This window comes from Ambystoma mexicanum, chromosome 3p (assembly GCF_040938575.1).
Source record: "Ambystoma mexicanum isolate Mex_15411 chromosome 3p, UKY_AmexF1_1, whole genome shotgun sequence".
In the NCBI taxonomy this organism is placed as follows: domain Eukaryota; kingdom Metazoa; phylum Chordata; class Amphibia; order Caudata; family Ambystomatidae; genus Ambystoma; species Ambystoma mexicanum.
In genome coordinates, this window is record NC_090925.1 from 75,965,211 (window position 1) to 75,990,859 (window position 25,649).

The window sequence follows — 25,649 nt, forward strand, 5'->3', positions numbered from 1 at the left end:
CACCTGTTCCATTCGCACAGACATTTTGTCATTTAGGACACCATGTGATTCCATCTGCATTTCCCTTTGGATTGTGAACTCTAGTGTTTGCAGCATTTGGACTAGAGACGCTTCCTGACTTGCTGCCTTTTAGGCATCCTCGTGCCGTCGGGATAGGTAGTACCTTGTGGATTGATTTGTTGCATTGTAGGACCTGGATGAAATCAAGACTTTATCCATAGGATCATACCCCGGTAAGACTTGATTCTTGATATTTACCCTGTACAATTATCAAACCTTTACATTTTAACTTAGTTAAAGTGGGTTTCCTTTTCCATTAGATATCATCTGGGGTATTCTAGGACCGCTGCCACCTGCCCAATACATTACCCGATTTCTCACCTCTGCTATCATCTCCTTGAGGTGGGTCTGGTTCTAGAAGGTTCGTTAAAAGTCTGGTTACTTGTTTATGAGCACTAACGTGTTGTTCTTGCCTTACAGCCGGTGTGTCGTGGGTCGGCCCTATCTTCCGATTACTTGATCCCTCTGATTGTAGTATTAACTCAACAGAGGGTTACAGTTATAGGAAGAACTCTTCAGCGACGGTGCTCCAGGTCCGTAGTTAGTCTAGTATTGTACGACATAGTGGTCTTGTTTCATGACCTACATATAGACCCTTCTAGTGATGCTATTGGGTGAATATATTGAGTACTTGGATGTCGGTCTATCACATCATCTGATTAGAAGGTATGTTGAGGTTAAACTTTAATGGTCAGATTGAGTTATCTGGATTATCCTGCTGGTTGTGTAGCAGGCTAAAACACTTTTGGTTTGTTCCATTAAAGAGGAGCATTTGGAGATTACTGCATTGAATTTTCCATAGCCCGGTGACATTTGTACTCTAATTAGTATTGAGGTATGCTACTGTGTTTATTGTCCTTACTGGAATGGTGATTCTATTGATGCATAGAGCTGACAGTTGCTTTCACCAATACAGGGTGTTCACATTCTGTATGGTGATACTTTGTGTAATAATAAGGCATATTAACTTTGCATGGTAACCAAGTTATCTGCTTTGACACTGCTGTGTGTTTTTACTTTGCTGGTGATCTCATTTCTATTAATTTCTCACAGTACATTACATATTGGGACATTTCGCTTTGCAATGCTGGACTAGAGGCACAATTTATCTAACAGACTTTACGTCGCTTTTCAGTTAACTACCTGTAGACCAATTGGCTAAGTGAATCAAATCTATACTTTATCTCACTTAAAATGATATGTGTTTCTCAATGTTGACATGAATACTAATGTTTTTTAATATATTTGCAGATACAATTCTTCTTTGCTCCTGAAGAAGGGCGGTTGACCAAAACACATTGAGCTATAGCATTGTATTTGTAATTGGAAGTATTATTATTGTCTTTTGTTTTAATGCAATTTACGGTTTTCACAATTTCTTTCCTTACTAGTGTTCTTTGACTTGTGTCTTTACTCACTGTTCTAAAAACTACTGAGTGTTATTAAGTACATTGTTGGCCAGGGGACGTCAGTGTTTTAGAGATTAAGACACTTTTTTCATTATACGTATGTGTCATTGTCACATCATGGTCATGTGTATACCATTTCTCGTTTCATCCTTTACCACTACCATAGTTACCTTTAACACCACCTGTCACGAATCCCAGGGCTCTGACACACACCCCTGGGTTGATAACAAAAATACTGTTGCATGCACCATGGCAGTACGACTGCATTCAGAATATTTAATCCCTGGATCTGTGCTCATTTACCTCATGATCTGGTCTTTAGATTCTCTGTAGCTCCTATCCCTTTCAACTGGGGACTGTGAGGGGTCAGAAATGTGAGGCAGACAGCTTGGTAAAGGTTTTTCACAAGAAGCCATTTTATTAACTCAAAAGGGTTTGATAAGTGCCTCACTATCCCTAACAAGGATTTCCCCAGCCTATCAAATGAACTAAAGGAAAACACTGTAAAGAAAGCAATTGTCCCTCACACGTATACATAGAACAAACTCATAAAGGAAATATATGGCAATTCAAATGTAACAGAAATTACAGTTAAGTTAGGCATAGACCTATTGATTGTATATCCTTGTAACCTGGGTCGGCTCCCCTTTCTTAGATGCAAAGTGGGATTTTCACTCAAAAGTTCAAATAAGCAAGTTCTTCCTTTTAGACAAGTTTGGATCATAAAGTTCTTCTTGCTCCAAAAGTCTTTCACTTGGACTTTAACCTACAGTTCATTAGACAAGCCTTTATCCCTCCACTTATAACAAAGGTTCAACACAACTTCTTCTTCTTGAAAAACAAAACACTTTTACAATTCTTCTCTACCAACAGCAAGGTTTTTTCAAGATGATTCCACAACAATTCATAAAACACTTACGTGACCTTGCCACTTGTTCTTCTCCACAACCTTCAACAACAATGCAGTACTTCAATAATTTCTACCTGGTCCACTAACCTGCCAGGACTACCACTAAAAGGTCCCTGCCCCGAAGTACTCTCCTACCTACCAGAGCACAAAAAGCTCCCAACACTAGTACAAGTAGTCTGTGGTGGATTTTTAAGCCTTTTGGAAAACAGTCTTTAACTTTCAAGAGCATCAACATTCACAACTTCTTCTGGGAAGACTTGAGATACATTGGGGCTGTTTATTCCACTACTGTACTTGCCACATGCAATGCAGGTTATTCTTCTCTGCTCCTTGATACTATCTGGAGGTTGCCCCCCTTGCCACTCTTGTTTTCCCACTTTTACATCAGATAACTGCTGACAAGGTTTCTTTAGCACACTTTCCCTTCTTTGGTTTTGGCAATGATTGTTGATGTCTTGTTCAACTATTGCCTCTTCTTCACTATGGCAACAATGGTTAAAACGCCTCTGTAACAATGCCCTCTTGTTGTTTAACCAATTTGGTCTACATGCTGTTTGAAGTATTGCCCCTTCTTTACTTTGGCAATGGGGTTTATAGCTAGCCTGCTTAAGTGTTTCCCCCTCTTTGTCTTGGCAATAGTATTGGCTTAGATAGCAATGATTGTAATCTTTCCTTTCTTGTCTGTTTAACAAGTTCTGCTTATGCCAATGTGACTTCCTTATATGAGTTTGATATTAAAAAAATGCTTGCAGTGGCTGGCAGTCGATCACAGAGCGTACCGGGATCCCCTGTCAATGGTAACCTCACTGGTGTCTCAGGACGCCTCTGCTCGATTCAACGCCATGCTTCGTTCTGCTGCTTTTCACATGGCAGACTGTTTTGAATTTCCCGTGGCCCATGCTGACAAGGAAAGGATCTTCCATTGCTCCCAGCTCACTCCAGTGTTCGCCAGCCACCGGGACACATTGCTCAATGAAGAGGGCCTCTCTCTCTCCAGGAGGAAAGCTTGCTACCGCGCTGCTTCCCACTGGACAGCCTCTGCGTTCAGGACCCTCAGCTTTGGAGACCCTCTCAGGACCGACATCCGCATCAACAATAGCGGTGGCTCTGGTGTCTCCCTTCTTGCCCCACTTCAACTGCTGCTGGAAACTTCTACAACTCCTCCTTGCTGTTCTAATGGCCTGCACCTGAGAGAGGCCTTATATATTCAAAGGTCCTGCTCAGGTGTGGGCCACCAGAATCACTAGACTGCATCTTGCAGTTTGGAGCCTCTGAGTCCCTCTTCCTCGTCCCAGTACTTAGGACATGTGGAACTTGAAGTCCCCAATGTCCTGATTACCTTTTCATTTAAAGGTGTCAATTCCACAATAGACCATTAAGACTGTAGGGTCTCTAGGGAAGTTAGTAAAGTGGTTCTCACAGTTTTCCTGACCCAATTCCCCATGTGATCCTCCCGCAGAACACCACCCCCAGGATCTGGATGAGCATGCCTTTCCCTAGCCACATGAGAAGACTGCTTCAATTCACTTACCTTCTCCAGCTGCAGGTCTCCTCTGCTACACCAACAAGAGTTCTATATTCAAGGGGATTGGTAGGTGTCGATATTCTCTTTCCACAAGCACCTGTGAGATAATTAACAATGTCACTTTCTCCTTAGATAAGGGTTTTACTTTTGTTGAATCTGGGTACACTACATACAGGGGGGACTTACTTCATATATGGTGTCAATGCGTATTCATGGTTACCCATGGATTTGTGTGGTAGTTGCTACATGGGTTATATCATGACTGCTATCCATCATGCTTCCATGTTCCCCCAGCGCCCAGACATAAGAGAGATTCTGGATGGGAGACCGTCATTGATGGTATGGGATATATATAATGCCTGGTTGGGTGACAAGCTTCCCCCGGATTGAGACTCCAAACGGTCCTTGTTGCTTGAGAGGGTAGATAATGACACCATGATATCCCTTTCTCTGATCATACATGAACAGGTAGCCATCTGTACTATGGAACTGAAAAATCAAATGGCGTTGGATACCATCTTGGCATCCAAAGGGTGAGTGTTTGCACTTGTTGGGTCAGAATGTTGCACACTTTTTGTCACTACGGTAACCATCTCACTGACCCCAATTTCTGCATACATCAAACTGTGGCCCCTCTCCACGAGCCAATACCTGTGTATCGCCATTTTGGTCCTGGTTGACAAGGAGCCTTTGGTTACCTAGGAGCGTCCATTTTACATATAGTTGTGTTGGTCTTTGTCCTTTTGTGAGTATATTGTCAGTTTCTCATGGCCAAATGTTTATTCGCCTGTATGGAGAAGAAAGATGCTGGAGCCCTAAGCGTTACCAAGACACAACTCCTCATGTTGAACAGAGAATTTGGAATGCATGTCTACACCCAGAAGCATTGAGATTCATAAAGAGGGAATGTGGAGGAAGAAAGTTTAAAAAGTACATCAAGGTTTTAAGAGGCTATGCCCCAAAGTTAAATGAAAAGTGTTAAACTGCTTTAAACATACAAACCAATATGAATGCTGCTATGTTATGCAGACGAGGCCAATAACTTTACTACGGCCTGGTTAGAGAGCCGACTCCATGTTTTTGGTTCAATGCTGTTGCATGTATTTCTGCTTGGCACGCCAGAGCGTTAATCCTAATGCTGCATTATTGATCCTCTGCAGTCCAGCTATTTTTATGACATTGCACTCTCATAATTGGTCCAGTTTTAACTGGATGGCACTGCGATCTAGTCGAAGCTAGATAAAGCAGCCATGTACCATTTGTGTCAGGTGAGGACAAAGGCAATGAATTTGGCAAGGGAAATGTGCACAAAATCACACAGTGAATAGCTTTGAATCAAACAACGTGCACACAGGAACCAAGACTCATGTATACTAAAACCCAGGAGTGCAAATAGAATCTGACAACAATACAAATATATGAAAAGGGATGTGGGGTTAAGCACTAAGAATCTCCTTATGACTGCAAGGAAAGTCGGCAAGCACCTTACCCACAATGCTATTACAGGTACTGACAGCGCTAAGCCCACGTAGAGGGCAAGCAATGACAGGATCTGTGAGCTAACACTCTTGATGGTATTGAATAAGAGAACTTAAAAACAGTACTCACGAGGACAAGAAATACCACTTGAATGTCAGTAAGCCCACGAACCCTGTTGATCAAACAGGGACCCAGAAAGGCTATAACAGCAATGGGAGGATAACTAAATACATAAGACTCAAGACAAGGGGCAAGTAGGAATAGTGATTATAGAATAGTGAGGAAAACAAAGGTATTCACACAGGAGCTATCTACAACAGCACTCCACACCTAATAATAAATGGGAAATAAATGCAGAAGTGCAAGGGAAAACATGGAATGGATTCCAAGAGAAAGTAAAAGCAGGAGCAGGGAAAACGAAATTACAAAGGCAAACTTCTCCCACCCATCCAAGGAAAAAAGCAGGAAGCTAAATCTATAAAGAGGAAAGACTAAAGCATCAAGGTTTACAGCAGCAAAGGACAACATCAAAGAAAAAGAGAACACAGGCAAACTGGGCTGCACCAAAGGGGAAAGCACTGAGAAAAGCTGCCTGTAAACAGAGGAATACAGAAAGGGAATCAAGAAAGCAGAAATCAATCAAGCACATAAATTCGAAATCCAGGGTTAAGGAACAAGGAATAGAAACTAGGAACTAGGCACAAAGCTAAGAACCAGGAACAAGGGACCAGTCACAAACAGGAACACTGCATCAATGACCAGCGCTGGACTGAAGCAAACTGAAGCTTTTAAAGCTGCTTAACGAGCACACACCTCCCGTGTGCTGCTTGCTACACCCGCAGCCACAGGTGTTGCCTATCCTCCACCCAACCTTGTCCTGCAAGGGTGGAGATGAAGCAGTGGGCCAGGCATTCTGGGAAGAATAGTCATTTGATTAAAGAAGCATGCTGGATGCCAAAAACCTGGAATGGATCCGGAAGGGAAGTAACTTGGAAAATAAGGTTTTAGTGCTCCCAATTCATCACAGCACTGTAGCATAAGGTTCAGAGGAAAAGTCCAGTAGGGAATAAACCCCAAATCATGCCCCCAAGTGGTGGGAACGGGAGCAAAGGGAGCGAGTCGTGACAATTTGTAACGAGACACAGCTGCACATCTCGTATGGGCCTCCCGAAGCGAGAGCTGAAGGAATGACAGAATTATGGATTCCCCTTTGAGGTTTGCAAGATTAGCAGGAGCCGATTGCCCCTCTCATAGGATTTAGCGTGTCTAGGAAGATGTATGCGCTGTGCATTTCAGGGAGGAGCCTGTTCAGCTTGGGATTTGTTCGTGGTGACCTGTGTTTTTAATGTCCATTGGCTGCCTTGATCATTACAGACGTTTACCAACCTCCTTCAATAGCAGTGTGGGCCGATGAAATTATTCTCTGTCAACAGTAAATTAGATAAATCTGTATAGAAGCAATCTATGGAAACAGTTTAGTTCTTTTTTTTAAAGTGCATTTATTGAAATTGATTTTAACAGCTTTTCATAGTTTGGGAATACATCCTTTTTCTAACCAATGTAGGAGGCACGAAGGTAAAATAGTGCATACGATTTTGATCAAAACACTGTTGCAGCAACAGCAAAAAAACCCTTGTTCAAAAGAAATCGCAGCACATACGTAAAAGGATAACTTAGAAATCGAATGATGGTGGTGGCACTACTTTCCAATAAACACAGCTTCACATATGACCACGTGCAAAACATTAAAGAGAAAATTGGAGTTAGGAAGTATGACAAATATATGAAAAAAGGCAGCGATAGGAGAAAGGAAACAAAATGTAGACGATGCACGCGGACGAGGTGAAAGACCAGGATTACATTAAAATGGACATCGGAACAGAGCATGAGAGAATGCTAGACGTCAACACATGGTATAATCATTGAGGGATCACATAATGGACCGTCTCAGACATGCTACATGTATGCAAATGAACGTACCAGTCAGTGATTTGACAAAACATGGACCATTCTAACATCGATCTAAACGGTTAATGATCACATGTTTAGTGCAAACTGAGGTGGAATGTTGTACATAAACGGGATATTTCATGTTCCAGTTACATTCTCAAGACATAGACTACATTATGATTTCTCAGCTTTGCTCAGTGTTCTGCCCTTGTCTTGCTCAGAGCGGCAACTCATTTTCAATTCTCCAGTCATGTAGCTCTGGATACCCATCTTCTGTCTGCATCAGACCTCTTTTAGTTTCCATGTTCCAGCTAATTTACACCTCAGACGTCCTGTTTTGCTAATTTGTAAATGTGTAAAAGGTGCATCGCCTCTTCATGTTTCTTCCTCAATAACCCTCTTTATGTTGTCTTCACTCTGTCTCTTAAAATCATTGGCTGGTTGTAATTTCTCCTTGTACACCTGTAGTTTGTGTACTCAATGCTTCCTAAATCTTGGGTGCTTATCCTATTCCCTTCAGTTTGGCGGTTATCCCTCTATTTCAGTCTTTTCACTGACAAATGTATTTAAACCAGAGGTAATGGCCGTAAGGTTTAGAATTTTTCTTGACCTCTCGCATTACCTTGGATCCATCCATATCATTAGCCGCATATGTCCAACGTTTTGGAATTCATTCATTTTAATTGTAGGATCCTACAGGGAGAAAGGAATGCGAGCAAAGGTTAGCACAGAAATTGGTGGATCTCAGCGATACTTCAAAATGCTGAAAATGCTCCATAAATGGCTTTTTGTCTTCCTCGTCCCCCACGACATGTCATTTTTTACATTGTTGCAAGACCTTTCCAGCTACCAATACAACCTGAACAATGAGGATCATTTCCTTGAGGAATTAGCTACCGAAACTTCTTCAAGATACCTTGCATCATCTGAAGGTTCTTCTTAGCCTAACTTCTCCCTGTGGCCCTTCTACATAGAATTTACAACACTTTTCTGTTTCTGCAGATGTGTGTTTAGTTTCTGATTTTGGGATTTATTGAAAAGTTAGGGGTGTATCCACACATAATTGTCGGCAGGTTGACGATTTCCCTCACCGATATGCAATTTCCACACCTACCCATGGTTTCCTTATGCCACCGAAAACAGGCATTCCCAATCCCTTTTCATTTTCATGGAATGTGTCTCCTTTCCTGGCACTTGCTGTCAATCCATGCAAATCAATGGTGGAATGCAAGACACCACTGTTGATCTCTGTGCGTACAGACAGATATGATCTCAGAATTACATTGTGTGTAGTAAAACAGGTCAGACCATGGGTTTCTGCACCCTTTTCTGTACAAATGCGGTCATTCACACCTGCGTCTGCACCCTGTTCAGATATTGAGCAGAAATGACGGAAAGAAACTGATCACTCACATGCAGAGTCTTGTCCTCTCCTGTGGCAATCATCACACCCCTGTATATTGTGTTTGCAAAGATGCTACCTACATTCACCACCAGCATCTGCTGCCCACGGAAGTCTTGGAACACTTTGATTTTTATGAGTAGAGGTAATAGGCTCATGGTCCCCAGAACCTGTTTAAGGGGAGCCTGGGAGTGTTGCTGCAGGAACAACATAACCACGCTAAAGCCTACAGTCACGTTTGTTACAGTAAGGTTGGCTCATGCTGCTAGCATGGACTACGGCTTTTTGGATGCGAAGGCTCGGCTGTTATGGTTGGACTCGGCCCATGGTCAATAACGCTCAATGTCAAGGATGAAGACCGGTTTGGAATCTTTAACTCATTTCATAAGGATGTCCTCTGCATATGGCCGCTGGCTTCCCCCAGTTACCAAGCAGATTGAACAATTAAGGGGAGACCACACTCGTTTTCAAAGTCTACACATCCTACCATTGCTTCTACTCAGGAATGTCAAACTTTCCTTTGGTGCAGGAACTGGACATCTGTTTTTTATGAGATATTGTATTTTCCTGTAAGTTTGTGCTTTATGGATGTAATGCTTTTATATAGTACTACATTTAGAAACTATAGTTGGCATGTTTTTTAAAGAGATTTTAAAAGGGTTTTCTGAATGTGCAGTTGCCACAACTTTCTGTGGTCTTTGTCGAAAGTTAATAATGGGTTGGAGGGGCGCACTAGAGTAGGAGAAAATTATCAGATTCAATATAATGTAATTATCACTTCAGGTGCGAATGGAAAAATATCCTTGGCTAAAGGGATATAATGAATACAGGAAAGCAAATCATGTCTCTTGAAACTAATCAAGGGTATACCAGTGCACTCTTCTGAGAGAGACTCTCAATAGTTTATAGTAACAGTTATAGTATAAGCAAAATCAATAAAGAAACTCAATTCAATAAGTATATAGTTTTTTTTAAAGATTGTAGTAAAATTGTCTTATGGACAGTCTTTCACAAAATAATTTATCAAACAAGAGTAGAAATACACATAGACAATTTGATTTAACATATTTAACATGAAAGAAAAATCATCAATCAATACAAAAATACAGGTGGTAATGAGGGGTAACTCTCCTATAAATAAAGCCACATCAATTAATACAGAACTAACCCTTACTTCAGGGTAATTGTTAGAACAAAATTATTTTGACTCCTTTAATCAATGTTAAACAAAGATTTCTTTTTTTTTTTTAAATGATGGGCTAACTGAGATTACACAGGACTAATCCCATCCTTAGGGTGAACACTCGATGTTCTGAAGTTCATTTAGGGATTCCTGTACGCGTTTCAGGATTAAATCCTTTTTTCAGGCGGTACAAACTCACTCCCTTCTTAAAAGAATTGAACATGTGTATTAGATTATAAAAATTAATAGGCCTCAATATTCACTAGTGTGACAAATGGCACTCAATTGGTGTGGCTGTTAGAGGAATACTAACCTGATATGTGTTATAGTCGTGTTATCACCTATGATTTGATAAAAAACTGTAAAGAAATAGGGGAAATAGAAAGAAATGATAAAATAAAAATAAAAATGGTAGACTGTATAATAAAGATCCACTGCTGAACATCTAAAGTGCACCAAACAGTATGTGAGATGTCAAAGAATAACTCACTGTAATGGATTCACTGTATGAAGTGTAGAATACGATATTGCAGCTCAGTCTTGCCAATGAACATGTCTGCTCAAGGCTGAAATTGATGCACTCCGTCGTAAACCAGAGGTCAAAGAAGTGCATATCGATATTAGTATAAAATAAATGGGACTCCCAATAGGTCTCTCAAATAAGGCGGTGATACCTTAAATGAACAAGAGGGTATTGGTCTTACCTTTATGTATAAATCAGAAAGACGAAAACAGGACGGAAAGCAGCATGGAAGCAGCCTCCCGTCCCGCAGTCACCTTCAAATAAGGTATTGATGATCAAGTGATCGGAGTGCATCGGAGTGCATCAGGCGACCGGATCTGATCAAGTGATCTATGTTTGAAAGCTACTCAGAATATCTATACAAATGTGGTGGCCATCTTGTAATTGATGTCAACAGTCTCATTCAAAGAAGCGTATATATCATGCGGTTCCTCTGAAATATATTAGGAGGATTTCGAAGCAGTGTGACTAGCCGACTTGCACTTGTAAAAGTAGTACTGTAGAACGATTACGTGACGAATTATCACACTATCTCCTGTCGAGTTCACCGTTCAAACAATTGGTGATGATTACACAATCGGTCAGCGGTGTAGACCTCAAAGATAGATAATCACACAAATATCAGTTAGGTCCCAATAGAGGACCATTATTAGCGATAACTTACTATTATTCATATATCTGTTTTATATACATGAATACATATCGCAGCTGAAGTGCACACATGTTCAGGAAAGATAACCCATCTGATAAATGAAACATGCATACATAGGGTAACTAGTTAAAGACCTGTACCATGGTTTATATACAATACTTTCACAGTAGTCACTCAAGTACAGTGTCATCTTCAATTCAAGTACATATAAAAATCCCAGGGCTGAGTCAATTGCATTGCACCTGATGACACAACTACTTAAGATTGGATATTCACTGATGTGTAGATTAACATAAGAGAAATAGAGTTAGGAGAAAAAACTCAATTATCAGGAGCAAATAATACTAAAACAAAGTAGAAATCATTTATACTAGAGTACAACAGATTACTTGAGAACTAGTGATCGATAGATACAGTAGTTGGTACATGAATCCTGAATAATCAATATATACATATGTCAGGCTCATGTGGTTTGTGGTAGGTCATAGGCTGCCTCTATGAGACTAAAGATAACAGCTCAAATCATATTCGATATTCGTTCCCCTCTGTGTCATGGAATCCAATCGATCAATCCACATTATCTTTTTTTTCGTTGTGGTGACCTAAGTAATTCTAATATCACTACTTGCATGTGTGCCACTGTGTGGTTAAATTCAGAAAAATGCTGAGATACTGGAGATCTGCCAGATCGAGTTCTGATGTTAAACTTGTGCTCCGTCCAACGTGTCTTGGCTTTGCATGTCGTCATGCCCACGTAATAAATCCTGCATGGGCATCTTATGCCATAGGCAACATTGGCAGAGTCACAGGTAGTAGTGTGTCTCAGGGGAATTGATTTGCCTGTATAGGGATGATTAATTGAATTTGTAAACAAAAATTGGTATTGCTGGAAACAATTTGGTCAATGCTGGATCCAAATGTAGTATTTTCCAATTTGACTTGAGTTTCTGTTTCATATGAGAACTTTGGTTTGAGTATGTGGTTAGGTACGCTAAATCAGATGTTGTTTCCCTTTTTAGGAGTTAAACTTGATAACCTTGTGATTTCATTAGCTTGCTTAGATGCTTGTTCTATGTTCTACTTCGAATAACCTTGTTTCAAAAAGGTATTTGTAAGTTCACATGATTTTTGTGTGTAGTGTAGAGTATCCGAAATTATTCTTTTATATCTCATACATTGACTGAAGGGGATACTTTCTATTGTTGTTTTCGGATGAAGACTTGTAGCAAGTAAGATACTATTCTTATCAGTTGGTTTAGTGTATACTATTGTGTTCAAAATGCCATTGTCCACATACACTTCAACCACTAGAAATTCAAGTTTGGTTCTACTGAATTTGTTGGTAAATTTGATTGTTGGGGTAATCTGATTTAAAAATAGAAAAAATGTTTGCAGTAGTTGAACTGAACCAGTCCAAATTCCAAAGATGTCAGCAATGTAGCAAGAGTAACATTTAAGGCACAGGTCTTCAAACTGTGGTGTGCGCCCCCCAGGGGGTTGCAGCTGCATTACTGTGGGTGCGGGGCACAAGTCCACAGTCTGAAATGTAAAACTATTTTCTATTTTTTTAAATGGAGGAAATGATTAGGGGCGGCTCACATGGTCAGACTGGAGCATAAAACTGTATCGGGCACCAATGAGAAAGTGCCCACAGTTGCAAATGGCAATTCCTTCCTTGATGTCCAGTAAATAATGTCATGCCTGCCCTCTTGGCCCCCCAGCGCCAATTACAAACTGCTTGGCTTTTTAGCCAATTTATTTTTAAAGTATGCTCTAAAAAGCAACATTTTATCCCATTATTTTGAAAACAATTCCCAGGGGAAAACCCCCCCCAAATCCCTTTTGATTGGTTTGGGCTCCCTAGCTACGCTTGGTTGCTATGGTATATCTGGGGGAAATATTTATGCCTCTCCACTTAAAAAATTCACCAGCCGCCACTGGCCCTGGGACTGTGCTGGGTGCAGGGTGGAGAAGCCCAGGGACTGTGGTGGGAGCAGGATGGGCGGGAGCCATGGGAATAGTGGTGGGAGCAGGTGGTGGAGCCCAAGGACTATACTGGGAGTAGGGTCCGGTGACGGCACGCAATAGTTCATAGCCATTTGGATTTACTGTCCATTTGCCATTTTTTGGGTGGGGGCCCTGCCTGCCCACATTGTACTTGGGAGGGGGGCAGCCCTAAAAAGTGTGAAGACCTCTGATTTAAGGTGTTGAGTCAACAAATATTGGTGAAGATATGCTCTTCCTCCAAATATGCCATATATGTGTATCATTGTCGAAAGTACCATTCTGGATCTTTCTGCAAACAAGCCTTTAAGAGAGCAAGCTGTAAGTGCTGGACCCCACTGGTTGCACTGCAGGAAACGGGTGTCTTAATTAATGCATCCATTGGGTTATTGAGTTTGTAAAGGGTGTGATTTTGCTTATGTGTGGCTTAAGGTTATGATCGGGGCTCCAGATAACATTTCAAAGTGGGAGTATCTTACTCCCTATTTTATTTTTAAAGTTGGGAGCAAAATTATTTTTAGGGAGTATAGACATAATTACTATCACCAATGGGGGTATAAAAATATATGTGAACTCTAAAACTGGAACATGTTTTAAGCCAAACCTCTGTGGACCTAGTGGATTCATACAAATGTGAATTTTAACCTTGCTGTTCAGCTTCAACTCAGGCTGAAGAGCCCCTTTCCTGTGGCACTGCTTTGCTGTTAAGACCAATGCAAAAATACCTGCAGGGCTTTAGGTGGGAGTCTGGGTGTGTCCGTTATTTTCTATTTTCTTTGTGGGTACTAGTATTTGCGTATTCCTTTTGGGAGTATAAATAGCTGGTACTCTGCGTGTCTGTGGGGCTGCTTAGGACCTTAGGTTTAATGCCGCCCCTGACCATCACTGAAGCAGATTTATTTCTACATTTGTAGGAGCACACTTAACCCGTGGGTGTCCAGGCGCTAGTTACAGGAGATGAAAGGTTACGCAGGTAGAACATCAGGTAGCAGGAGACAAGGCTGGTGATGAAGCAGGTGAGTTGTTTGTCATTTCCGGAACAAGGTGTAGGAAGGCTCAGCTCTCAAGGTTGGGGGAATTCCTCAGGCTGGGGTAGCGCTATGGCTTTCATGTCCTTAGAAGGTTTGGCAGTCACATCTGAGTGTCCATTCATTTCTATAAATGTTGCTCTGCTGGTTCCTTTATATTCTTTATTGCCATAATTCAGGAACCGAGAGTTCACATGATGCTCATACCACTGCTCACAGGTGTGTTGGCAAAAGAAAAAAGGGATTATTTAGAAATTGTGTCAAAATATGTCATTCTTTGCTGCGTAGGGCCCGGTTCATGGAATTATTTGTGCAGAAAATTGGGACTTTGCACGCCAAACCGTGCGCGAAACCCCAATTGTCGATTCATGGAATCGACTGAGTGGTACTTTGCAAGGACTTCGCGCAGACTCGGCATGTCACTGCGAGAGGCTGAGTGCCTTGCATGAGACACGACACAGAGAGTGGGAGTGGCTTGCGCAGAGGGCAGAGTAGGGGGTAGACCTCGGAAAATAAGGAATAACAAGGGAAAATGTGGGTGTTACGAGGGACGGCCAGCAGTCTATTGCACATCCACTATTGCACGAAACAATACGTATTCATGTGTCTGACTGCGCAATCTCTCAGAGGCAAATGTCCACGTAAAGCCCTCATTCTATTCACCACCCAAAGGCAGGCGTACAGACACTTGCCTATACAATGAACTGCACAGAGGTAAAATTGGGTGTCGGATTTAAGGGTTCGTGCACGCAACTGGTGTTCCAGTCTAACTTAGGAGTGTGCATGCGCAGTGTAGTCGGGTGCAGGAATGGTTTACAGGCATTCGCACCAAGATTTTAATAAAATTGTATGCATGTTATCGGGGTGCCGGTAACAATTATGGGGGACCCTGTGCAGGGTCCCAGAGTTGCAGGCCTGCTTGTGGGGGACCCCATGCACTGCTTAAAGGGTCCATATATTGGTGCAAAGGTAGCTGTTACTGGCTGTTTTTGCTTTGCATGGGGGCGTGTCAGGGACGTACCGACCACGGCTTGCGTATACGGTTACTTTGTGCAAACTATTCCATGAATATGCGGAGCGTGCAGTTAAACATCAGCGCGCAGAGTCGTTCTCGGTGCGCGAGCTTTGCGGGATCTCTGCGCACTTTTCCATGAATTGGGCCCTTGGTGTATTGGCTAGGAATCACAATAAGATGGCGGTCATTGTTACAGTCCACTTTCTACTCCAGAGTTTCATGAGGCAACCATTTCATTTAATAATCTGAGTTCATCAGTCCTGCTCCTTGAATGTTTTTTCTTTTTCCCACTGCCACTGGCATCTTGGGAATTGGCTATTAGCCTTAATTTCTTGTCTGGTAGAGTTCCCATACTCATGTGAAACGCCAGTTTAAATGGCATGAATGGTGTTGGAGGGTCGCCAGTGATACCAGCAGGCACAACTGCCTTCCTCTTTGCTGCCCCTGGATCTGCTCTTGCCACCCCTGTGTCAGCTGCAGCAGCTCCAGGTCACAGGCTCCCGGAGCACTATACATTCCTAACAACTATTGCAACTGGCTACTACAAGCAACCCACGTAACTGCATGATATGTCAGGTATTTAATACTGCTTAATGCCATATTCATCCAACTTCAGGGCACTGAACTAATAGCGGTTATTCTCCCATTTAATGTTAATCAAGTTACCCTCGAAATGATGGATCACAGAGGAAGCTCTCCTGCAATTCACACTTCGAATGTGGTCGCAAAGGCAGCCCTGTCAGAATTCGAATTTGGAAAGCGCAAGCTGGGCTTATATCAGAGGTGAACGTTTAACCTGTCTGCTATCGAGCCAGTGAAAAAGTAAAAGATGCAGAAAGAAGCCAAGATGTCGTTTCAGTTCTTCATAAAATGTGCACTTATTGAAATGCAGGTTAAATGGTATTTGTTTTCTGAGGGCAGTTTGAAGATATAATAGTGCACTCCACCTTGATAGAACGGGTGGTTCTCTCCATTTCCAAACGTCTTCTTTTTATGTATTCCTACTTGGTTTTTGTTCCCTAGGCTGCCTTCTGGCTAATAGACTGACGCGGTGTCCGTGCGCATATACGTTTAGATCTTTCAGCTGCTTTGGCCACGAGCGACCACACCATGCTCCCGGGTCCACTTGCACATTTCCTGATTGCCAACCTACCTATTTATTACCTGCAATAGCTGTTATCAGAGTCATCTTGATGCACACCTTAGGGCAGACTTGTTTCCACTGTTGATTATGGAGTACCTCAAGGGTCGGCCCGGTGGACATTTTTTTAATCTCCATTTTCGACCACTGGCAAAACCTCAGGACAGGCATTTTTTTACAACTACACCAATGATATGCAGGTCGAGTTTTGTGTCAAATGTTTCTGTGGATGCCAATACTTACAACTTCAGTTATCGGTTGTAAAAACATATGTATGCCTTCAGCGCTTGCATATAAGCCAATAGGTCAAAAATAAATACCAATGTGGCACCTTGTATGCAAAATGGCTTTCCCCCACATAGCCCTGTGCCCTTGGTCAAATTCTCACACCATTTGAGGGAGTTCAGTTGTGCACCCAATTTTCTAAGTTACAAAATCCACTGGCTAGAATATATAAGGGAGACTACCACATGGAAGCCATACCTTCCCTGGCTTCAGGGGACTGAGCATATTCAGTAAAAGCCCTGTGACTGATGTAAGGGCATTTATCAGATGGCCCTAAATGCTGTCACTCGAACTTTCTTCAGAAATACCCCAAAATGAGTTCTAAATTCTCTGAACCAAAGGTGGATCACAGGACCACAGGCTTATCTAACAAAACAGGGCCAGCCATCTTTTTACTTTCCATGCAGCAGGCCCTTGGAATTCTCTGCCACACACTCTTTGAACCATGCCCAAGCCCTTACTATTTTGAAAGACACTTAAAACATTGCTTGATCCAGCCTAGATCGATTGACCATCAGAGTTGATCAACTTTTCCCATCATTGTGTCATGTGGCCTCGCAGGGCGTAAGCATCACTCTACATCAGAGGAAGTCCAACCCCCGTTTAAATATTGTTGGCTGGTCAACCTCCCTCCATCCCTAAATACGGGAACTTTGCATATTTTCTATTAAAAGCAGTCGACATACTGCCTTTTAAGGAACCTCGCGTTTTCTGGCTGCGCTACGAAAGACCAGCCACACAGGTTGAAGAACACTGCTCTACACAAACCATTTAACATAACATGTTCTAGACACATTTCAAGGTATCTTATTTGAGAATGTCAACGCATTGTTTAATTTGAATCAATGAAATTGTTATGATAAAGTTTTGCAGGTTACTTTTGAGCTTGTACTTTCTTTTAAGTAAGGAATGGGGTATTATTTCATCGTTCTCAACATAGCTATGCCCTTTATTGTTTTCTTCCCATTTGTCATACAATCTTTTTCTTAATCTAATCTGTATAATCTATGGACCTGATTCATGGAAAAGAGCGCATTTGTCACGCATTTGTTGCGTGCCGAGAACAACACTGCAAGCCTTCGCACAGAATAAAAAATGCTTGCCCCACGTGTTCATGGAATTTACAGCGCAAAGTAACCATATTCGCAATTTGCACCCGGAACGGCCCTGAAACACCCCCACGCAAAGCATTAACAGCCAGAACAGCTACATTTCTGTGCTCACCCTGGTGCGGATACAAGCACCTTCAAACAGTGCGTGGGGTCCCCCGCAAGCAGGCCTGCATCTCAGGGACCCTGCGCAGGGTCCCACATAACTGTTGCCCGCACGCCGCCAACATGCGTATGACACTTCGTAACTCAGGTAAAATTCAGAAAATCTGCGTGAACCCCCGTAAACTGGCCCAAAACCTCACTACACAGCGTACGCGCATCCCTAAATCTGATTGGAATCCCTTTGCGTGCAAGCACCCCTAAATCTGATATGTGAACTCACCTCCACGCTGCGAATCCTATGTGCACGTGTCCTTACGCCTGCTTTCGGGTGGCAGAAAGATCGAGGGATTTGTGTGGGCATTTCACAAGCGAGAGGTTGCATGGTCACATCCATGAATACGCTTTGCCGTGCGCATTTGTGAGCGTTCTATGGACTGCCCGTGGCCCATCCCTCGTAACACCCAGTTTTTCGCTTGTTCTTCCTGATTTTAAGAGTTCCGCCCCATACTCCGTGTTCTGCGCAGGCCTCACCCACGCTCTGTGTGGGGGTCTTGCACAAGGCAATCGGCTGCTCGCAGGGACGTGCTGATCCTGCATGAAATATATGCAAGTCCAAGGAATATCCCACGCATTTGATTCCATGAGTCGACAAACAGGATTATGCACCCAGTTCGGTGCGCAAGTACCCTATTTTCCGTGCAAATACTTCCATGAATCGGGCCCTATCTGTATGCGTGGACAATCTGGTTGAATGCGCTCTCTGATGAATAGAGAGGCAGGACCAATAGAAGGAGGGACCGAAAAACTGGGTGGAGCCGGAGGAAATGCATGAACAAGGCTGATGTGGCACAGCTTTGGATAGAATAAGCAGGCAAAGATGTGAGGTATGGGAGGAGTGAAAGCGAAGGATGGGAATATTAGTGGAGCAAGAGAATGAACTAATTCGGGAAGAGGAAGAAATGGGCAGAACAGAACTGGCAGGAAGAATGGGCGACTCGTAGATGACAAGAAAATAAATCAGGTGAATGATTAAGGGTAATGAGCGGACAAGGAAAGTAATCAGCTCCTTCCTTCACAGCATCCCCATATGCCCCTAACCTCAGGTGGGCCCCAACATCCGACAACTGAATAGGGCCTTTCGACTCCATCTCTGAATATGCAATAAGGCCTGCTCCAATTGGCTGTTACACGAAATATATTCTCCTATCCCTCACCTCTGTCTCCGTCTATTTGTCTCGTCTCCTTGCTCTCTGCCACCCTTCTCGCCTACTACCCCCACTGACCTAGCAGCCCTCCCCCACACTGCCAACACATCATGCCCTCTTGTTGACCCCTTCTCTGCACAATCAATCAAGGACCTGTCCCATTTACTTATTGCTATGTCTCCACTCCCTTTAACCTCACTTCTGCTTCCAGGATCCTTCCTGTTTGCTTGCTATAACATAGCTCCTTTCCTACAGTGCTGAAAAGGCCTCTGCTGAACCAAACACAGTTGCGAACTATCGCCCCATCTCCTTTCTCCCACTCCTCTCCAACATTCTTGCACGTGTCGTGTTCAGCCATCTCAATACGTAACTTGGAGACTAATGGACTGGGACCTAATCCAATGTGGGTTCTGCAGAAGGCACTCATATCGCCATCTTCCTCACAACTGCCCACCCCTCTGTTATCCTACTGGATCTCTCTGCTACCTGCCACCTTCCTCACAACTGCAAACCCCCTCTGTTATCCTCCTGGATCTCTCTGCTGCCTGCCACCTTCCTCACAACTGCTGACCCTCCTCTGTTATCCTCCTGGATCTCTCTGCTGCCTGCCATCTTCCTCACAACTGCCCACCCCTCTGTTATCCTACTGGATCTCTCTGCTACCTGCCACCTTCCTCACAACTGCAAACCCCCTCTGTTATCCTCCTGGATCTCTCTGCTGCCTGCCACCTTCCTCACAACTGCTGACCCTCCTCTGTTATCCTCCTGGATCTCTCTGCTGCCTGCCACCTTCCTCACAACTGCCCACCCCCGCTGTTATCCTCCTGGATCTCTCTGCTACCTGCCACCTTCCTCACAACTGCCCACCCCCTCTGTTAACCCCCTGGATCTCTCTGCTGCCTGCCACCTTCCTCACAACTTCCCACCCCCTCTGTTATCCTTCTGGACCTCTCGGCTGCTTGCACATTCCTCAGAACTGCCCACCACCTCTGTTATCCTCCTGAATCTCTCTGATGCCTTCTACCTTCCGCACAACTGCCCACCCCTCTGTTATCCGCCAGGATCTCTCTGCTGCCTGCCACCTTCCTCACAACTGCTGACCCCCTCTGTTATCCTCCTGGATCTCTCTGCTGCCTGCCACCTTCCTCACAACTGCCCACCCTCTCTGTTATCCTCCAGGATCTCTCTGCTGCCTGCCACCTTCCTCAGAACTGCCCACCCCTCTGTTATCCTCCTGGATCTCTCTGCTGCCTGCCACCTTCCTCAGAACTGCCCACCCCTCTGTTATCCTCCTGGATCTCTCTGCTGCTTGCCACCTTCCTCAATACTGCCCACCCCCTCTGTTATCCTCCTGGATCTCTCCGCTGCCTGCCACCTTCCTCACAACTGCCCACCCCTCTGTTATCCTCCAGGATCTGTTGTCCTCCTGGATCTCTCTGCTGCCTGCCACCTTCCTCACAAATGCCCACCCCTCTGTTATCCTCCTGGATCTCTCTGATGCCTGCCACCTTCCTCACAACTGCCCACCCCCTCCGTTATCCTCCTGGATCTCTCTGCTGCCTGCCACCTTCCTCACAACTGACCACCCCCTCTGTTATCCTCCTGAATCTCTCTGCTGCATGCCACCTTCCTCAGAACTGCCCACCCCTCTGTTGTCCTCCTGGATCTCTCTGCTGCCTGCCACCTTCCTCAGAAATGCCCCCCCCCCACCTGTTATCCTCCTGGATCTCTCTGATGCCTGCCACCTTCCTCACAACTGCCCACCCCCTCCGTTATCCTCCTGGATCTCTCTGCTGCCTGCCACCTTCCTCACAACTGACCACCCCCTCTGTTATCCTCCTGAATCTCTCTGCTGCATGCCACCTTCCTCAAAACTGCCCACCCCTTCTGTTATCCTCCTGAATCTCTCTGCTGCCTGCCGCCTTCCTCAGAACTGCCCACCCCTCTGTTATCCTCCTGGATCTCTCTGCTGCCTGCCACCTTCCTCACAACTGCCCACCCCCTCTGTTATCCTCCTGGATCTCTTTGCTGCCTGCCACCTTCCTCAGAACTGCCCACCCCCTCTGTTATCCTTCTGGACCGCTCGGCTGCTTGCACATTCCTCAGAACTGCCCACCCCTCTGTTCATTTATTTATTTTTAAATTTGTTTATTGGCATTTTCAGTAATATCACTTACAAGTTTTGCAAATGTGTCTTGTGCATATTCTTTTACAATGCTTTCCACCCCTCTGTTGTCCTCCAGAATCCCTCTGATTCCTTCTACCTTCCGCACAACTGCCCACCCCTCTGTTATCCTCCACGATCTCTCTGCTGCCTGCCACCTTCCTCACAACTGCCCACCCCCGTAATCCTCTTGAATCTCTCTGCTGCCATCGACATTCTTGATGACCCTCTCTCTTACCCCCACTCTTTAACAAAGCTCCCACAACTGCTCAACTCTGCTGGCACTTCTGCCCACATACTCCTACAGAATATCGAAAGGTTTGGTCCCCACCTGACCTATCACTGTACTTAATCCTTGACATTCACATCTGCCTAACTATTATCCTAAACTTACCTTTGGCCATCACCTGTACTATTTTTTTTTCCCCTCAACAAAACCTTTGCCCAGTGCCTTTAGGGGGATCACTCGGTGCAATATGCTAACTTTGATCTATATTTATTCATGGGCTGCCCATTGCACTTGACTGACTGTGTCGTTTCACTTTACACCTACTGATCTCAAGCACCGCTCAATCTGACAGATGCCTGAACCCCTCTCTGTTGGCTCCTGCCTCCACTCCATCTTCCTCACTCCCCACTACTGTAATGAATTCTCCCTGGGGGTCAAGGGTACAGCTCCTTTGAAGACTTTCAGGACGGTGCTTCAAACACACCTCTCCAGGGAATAGGGGTGCAGCAGAGATCTACAGGTGTGCACTGTCTCTTCCACTCTAGCCCTCGGCCTCCCCCTACCAGGCTCTCAATTGAAATACCTGTAAAGGCTGTACTTAAATGGGGAGTCAGCCTGTGCCATCATTCCCATGTGCCCACTGGCATCTTGAACTTCTGCACCTGGCCCACACCTTCTCATTCATCACTTTGCTCTATACTAAAGCACCAAGTAAAAGGACTTTTGTTATCCTTCTCAATCTTGCTCCTGGCTGAAGCACTCACCTATCGTCTCAATTAATGTAACTACAGGACTCTAACTAGAAACAAATACACTAATCCAAGCAGCCAAAGCAACTGTCTGGCTTTCCATGAGCAAATCTTCCTAATCCAGGGAATGTTCCCTCTTCCTGCAATGTTGGCCCTTGTTTTCCCCTGCTGAAGAAGCAAATCCAGGTTCCTTCGACCTGGTGACCATCTAGCCTCCTTGTGCAAGTGCTCTGCCAATCGGGCCTTCACTTTGACTGTGGTAGAGGGACAACAACCTTTTATTTATTTATTTTGACATTTGTATAGCACACCGAACCGAAGGCATCTAGGCACATTTTGCATAAGGTGGTTGGTTACAAGAGTTGCTTGCATAGTAGGTTACATACTTTGGTTACAGTGGTTGCATCTTGCCTTAGGTAACAGTAGTTATACATTACACCAGATTGCTATGTTCAGGAGAAGCACTGTGTAGAATACATACAGGTTAGGACAAAGTTGTTACAGCTCGAGGAGGGTCACTTCTACGCATATTGAAAAAAAGAGGCCGCTTTTGAGGTTTTTGCAGAAGGACCAGAGGGAAGGGTCTGATGTCAGGGCCAGACAAATAACCAAGCCATGCTGGATAGCGGGGATGTCCATGTCCTGTGCTCCTGCATCTGTTAGTGGCCTACAGCAAAGTGGACAGTGCAAGCCCTCCTCTTCATTGGACCACGATAGATGTACATTGAGAGTCTGCGGCCAGACTAGGTTTGTCCAGTTGGGATGCTCCAAGTCGTCTCTCTTACCAAGACATGTTGGATGTGGAAAGGTGGTTATTGTCTCACCTTTAACATAAACGAGGAACCACCAAAGACCTTATGATGGGGCCTGGATATCTCTACCAAGCAGCACACAGAGAATCTGAACGTCTGGTCCCTGCAATTGAAGACCTATGGCCATGTTATGGAAACTTTGCACCAGACAATTAGCACCAAGGCAACAACTGTCCAAGTGCATAAACATTCTTTAAATGCATTTGTAAACTTCACACGAGTGCTGAGAGTAGGGCAGACCTACCCTAGTGTAGAAATGCATTTAAACATTATTTTTTGTACTAGGGCAATTTTTGCCTTGGTGCTAATTGCATTAGCACCAGTGCTAATCTGCCATAATACCGTCCTGGATATTTCTTTTGTCTCTCAAATGAGAAAAAACTATTACCAGATCTCATTCGAGAAGAAGTGCCAGAGGGTAGCAGCGAGGATTGTAAAGACTGTCAATTAGGAAGCATTAGTAAGGAGACTTAAAACAAGAAACATTGTTCTATGTCGAAATTGGGAAGAAAGGCAATGACGTCACTGACTCGTCTGACATTGTCTGGAGTGGCCATGTAGGCCGCCATGAACGCATTGATGCACGGATGCACAGTTGATTGCGGGTGGTGTCAGAGCTAGAAGAAAAGAGGATAGCGACTGGCCCCCCAAGAAATGCAGGATGGAAAGCAAGCCTGCCGCGAATCATAATATGCACTATAAAGTATAGTCTGTTCATCAGATTTACTGGATCCTCCGACCACCCACAGGCAGTGCAGAGCAGCTGCATGGTACACATGTCAGGACTCAGGAGGGTGTTTTTCGAAGCGCTGGACGATGGGCTGGCTCTTGATGGGTCCGGCATCATATGTCTCCCTGGATCATCGGACGCGCCCTGCCTCACCAAGCTTCCAGCTTTGCCGAGGGAAGCTGGGGGCTTGGTGATCTAATCTGCTCTCTGCTCCTTTCCCCAGCCATCATTTATGTGCTCCATTTGCTGAGCCAGTTTCTTTCTTTTGGCCTGAAAGGGAAACCATGGTAATCAATGGGGCATTGTTGAGATGGATTTCTAAACTCTGACCTGGTGGGCCGAGGTTTAGGAGGCCAACCTCGGTCTAGTGAAAGAGGGGAACCATCTGGACAAGCCAGACCAATCTAGGTAACTTTGCAGGCGGTCAAGACTAAGTCTCTGGAGGGGTGAGAGTGATCGGAAGCCCACAATGAGCACACACAGTAACGAACCACAAATTACTCTTAGACAAGTGTATATGAAAAATCTCTATACATTTATTGTCGACCGGACCAATAGACAAGTAAACTTTTGTTATATGAAAACAGTTACCACACAAAATACTGTACTATACAACATATATACAATACATTTCCTAATGCGACAAAGGAGTAAAACACAGCCACAACCTGTAAAGAAAGGGGTGATTTAACACACTCGGAGCATTAGACAATTCTTCGGAGTCATTCCCTAACTTTTAAGTCCAGCCCTAAGAAGTGGGGAGCCTTGTGCTCAACAGTAGAGTTGTGCATAAAAACGCAAAATCGCGCTGGCAAAGCAAAAAGCGGGTCCTGTTAGGAGAGCTGTAGCAAGTCAGGAAGGGGCTTGAGATGATGAAGAATTGGTTCCCACTATTCAAGTAGGATCTGCCCTTGGCGGCAGAGCAGTTTTCAAAAGGTGAGAATAGCTCGGGAGCGCAGGCTAACCTAGCCAAGATCGAATACATTTCATGGGGTATTTGTGTGTAAAAGGAATCGGTTGTGCCAGGGGGCCACCGGTAAGTGATGCAAGTAATCACTGACCTTCAGCACAGTCTGGATCAAACTTTACCAGTTTGATCAAGGTCGATAGTAGGTTCGAGTCCTACAGTTTCGCGGCGCTCCGGCTCATAGCGGCTGCATGATAGAACAATCGTCTGTGATGGGACAGTTGCCTTTTCACAGCTTCCGAAAGGAGGTATGAAGAAAGTTCCAGTGCAGCATGCGTCAGGGCACAAGAGAGCAGAAGAGCAAGGGACCTACAGCACCCGTCACCAACAGGTAGTGACGTGGAAATCACAGATGCGGGCAGCGTTATGCACTCTCCAATTTTGGGACCTAGAGGAGCTAGGCCTGCGAAATCTGGCAGGAGAGTGAATGGGACCACAACCAAGCGATGTTCCAAATCTTGGGTTTCAGCTCGAGATGGCGGCGGTTCTGAGGGATACCCTGAGGTAGAGCTGGACAGTTCACTGTATGGCCCAAGAACACTTCCGAAGGCGCTCGTTCCGTGGGTAAGCAGGGGGCACAGAGAGTAGTTTCCACTTGTAACGCTCACCTGATTCCCGTAGAGGCGCCGGTCTTGACTGGGCGTATACCGTATCTTCAAAGGTGATGTGTAACACACGGCTGGCTCTTTGGGCTGGACCTCTGTGCACTGTATGTCTGACTCGAAGGGTAAGATGTCTGCAGATAGAAAATATGGGATTAAGGAACTGGGTTATTGAATGTCTCTCTCTTCTTCCCTTTCTCTTCTCCTGTAGAACCCCAAAGGGTAACGCTCTCACCTTAGGTAAGTGAACGCCGTGCTCTCCATCTGCCTCGGGGCAGGGTGCTGTAACCAGTTTCTTCACTGGATAAGGGGAGCAGGCCTCTTGACTTCAGAGGACTGCTGTCCGTCGTTTACTGCACGAACGGTAAGTTTCGAGTAATTCTAATGTCTTTAAAGTCTTTAGTAATGATG

At 44.4% G+C, this 25,649-nt stretch overlaps 1 protein-coding gene across 11 annotated transcripts in view; it reads right to left on the reverse strand.

The window, feature by feature from the left end:
• The window catches only part of LOC138580122 (C-type lectin domain family 2 member B-like), a 283,857-nt gene that overhangs the window by 53,618 nt on the left and 204,590 nt on the right, over positions 1-25,649 (reverse strand). For 9 of the 11 annotated variants that reach the window (XM_069650412.1, XM_069650415.1, XM_069650411.1 and 6 more), the window contains one exon: positions 6,858-8,026. The exons of the other annotated variants lie outside the window; for them this stretch is intronic. The gene's annotated coding sequence lies outside the window, so the exon portion shown is untranslated. Of the gene's footprint in view, positions 1-6,857; positions 8,027-25,649 lie in introns of those variants that run through there. 11 annotated transcript variants of the gene reach the window in all.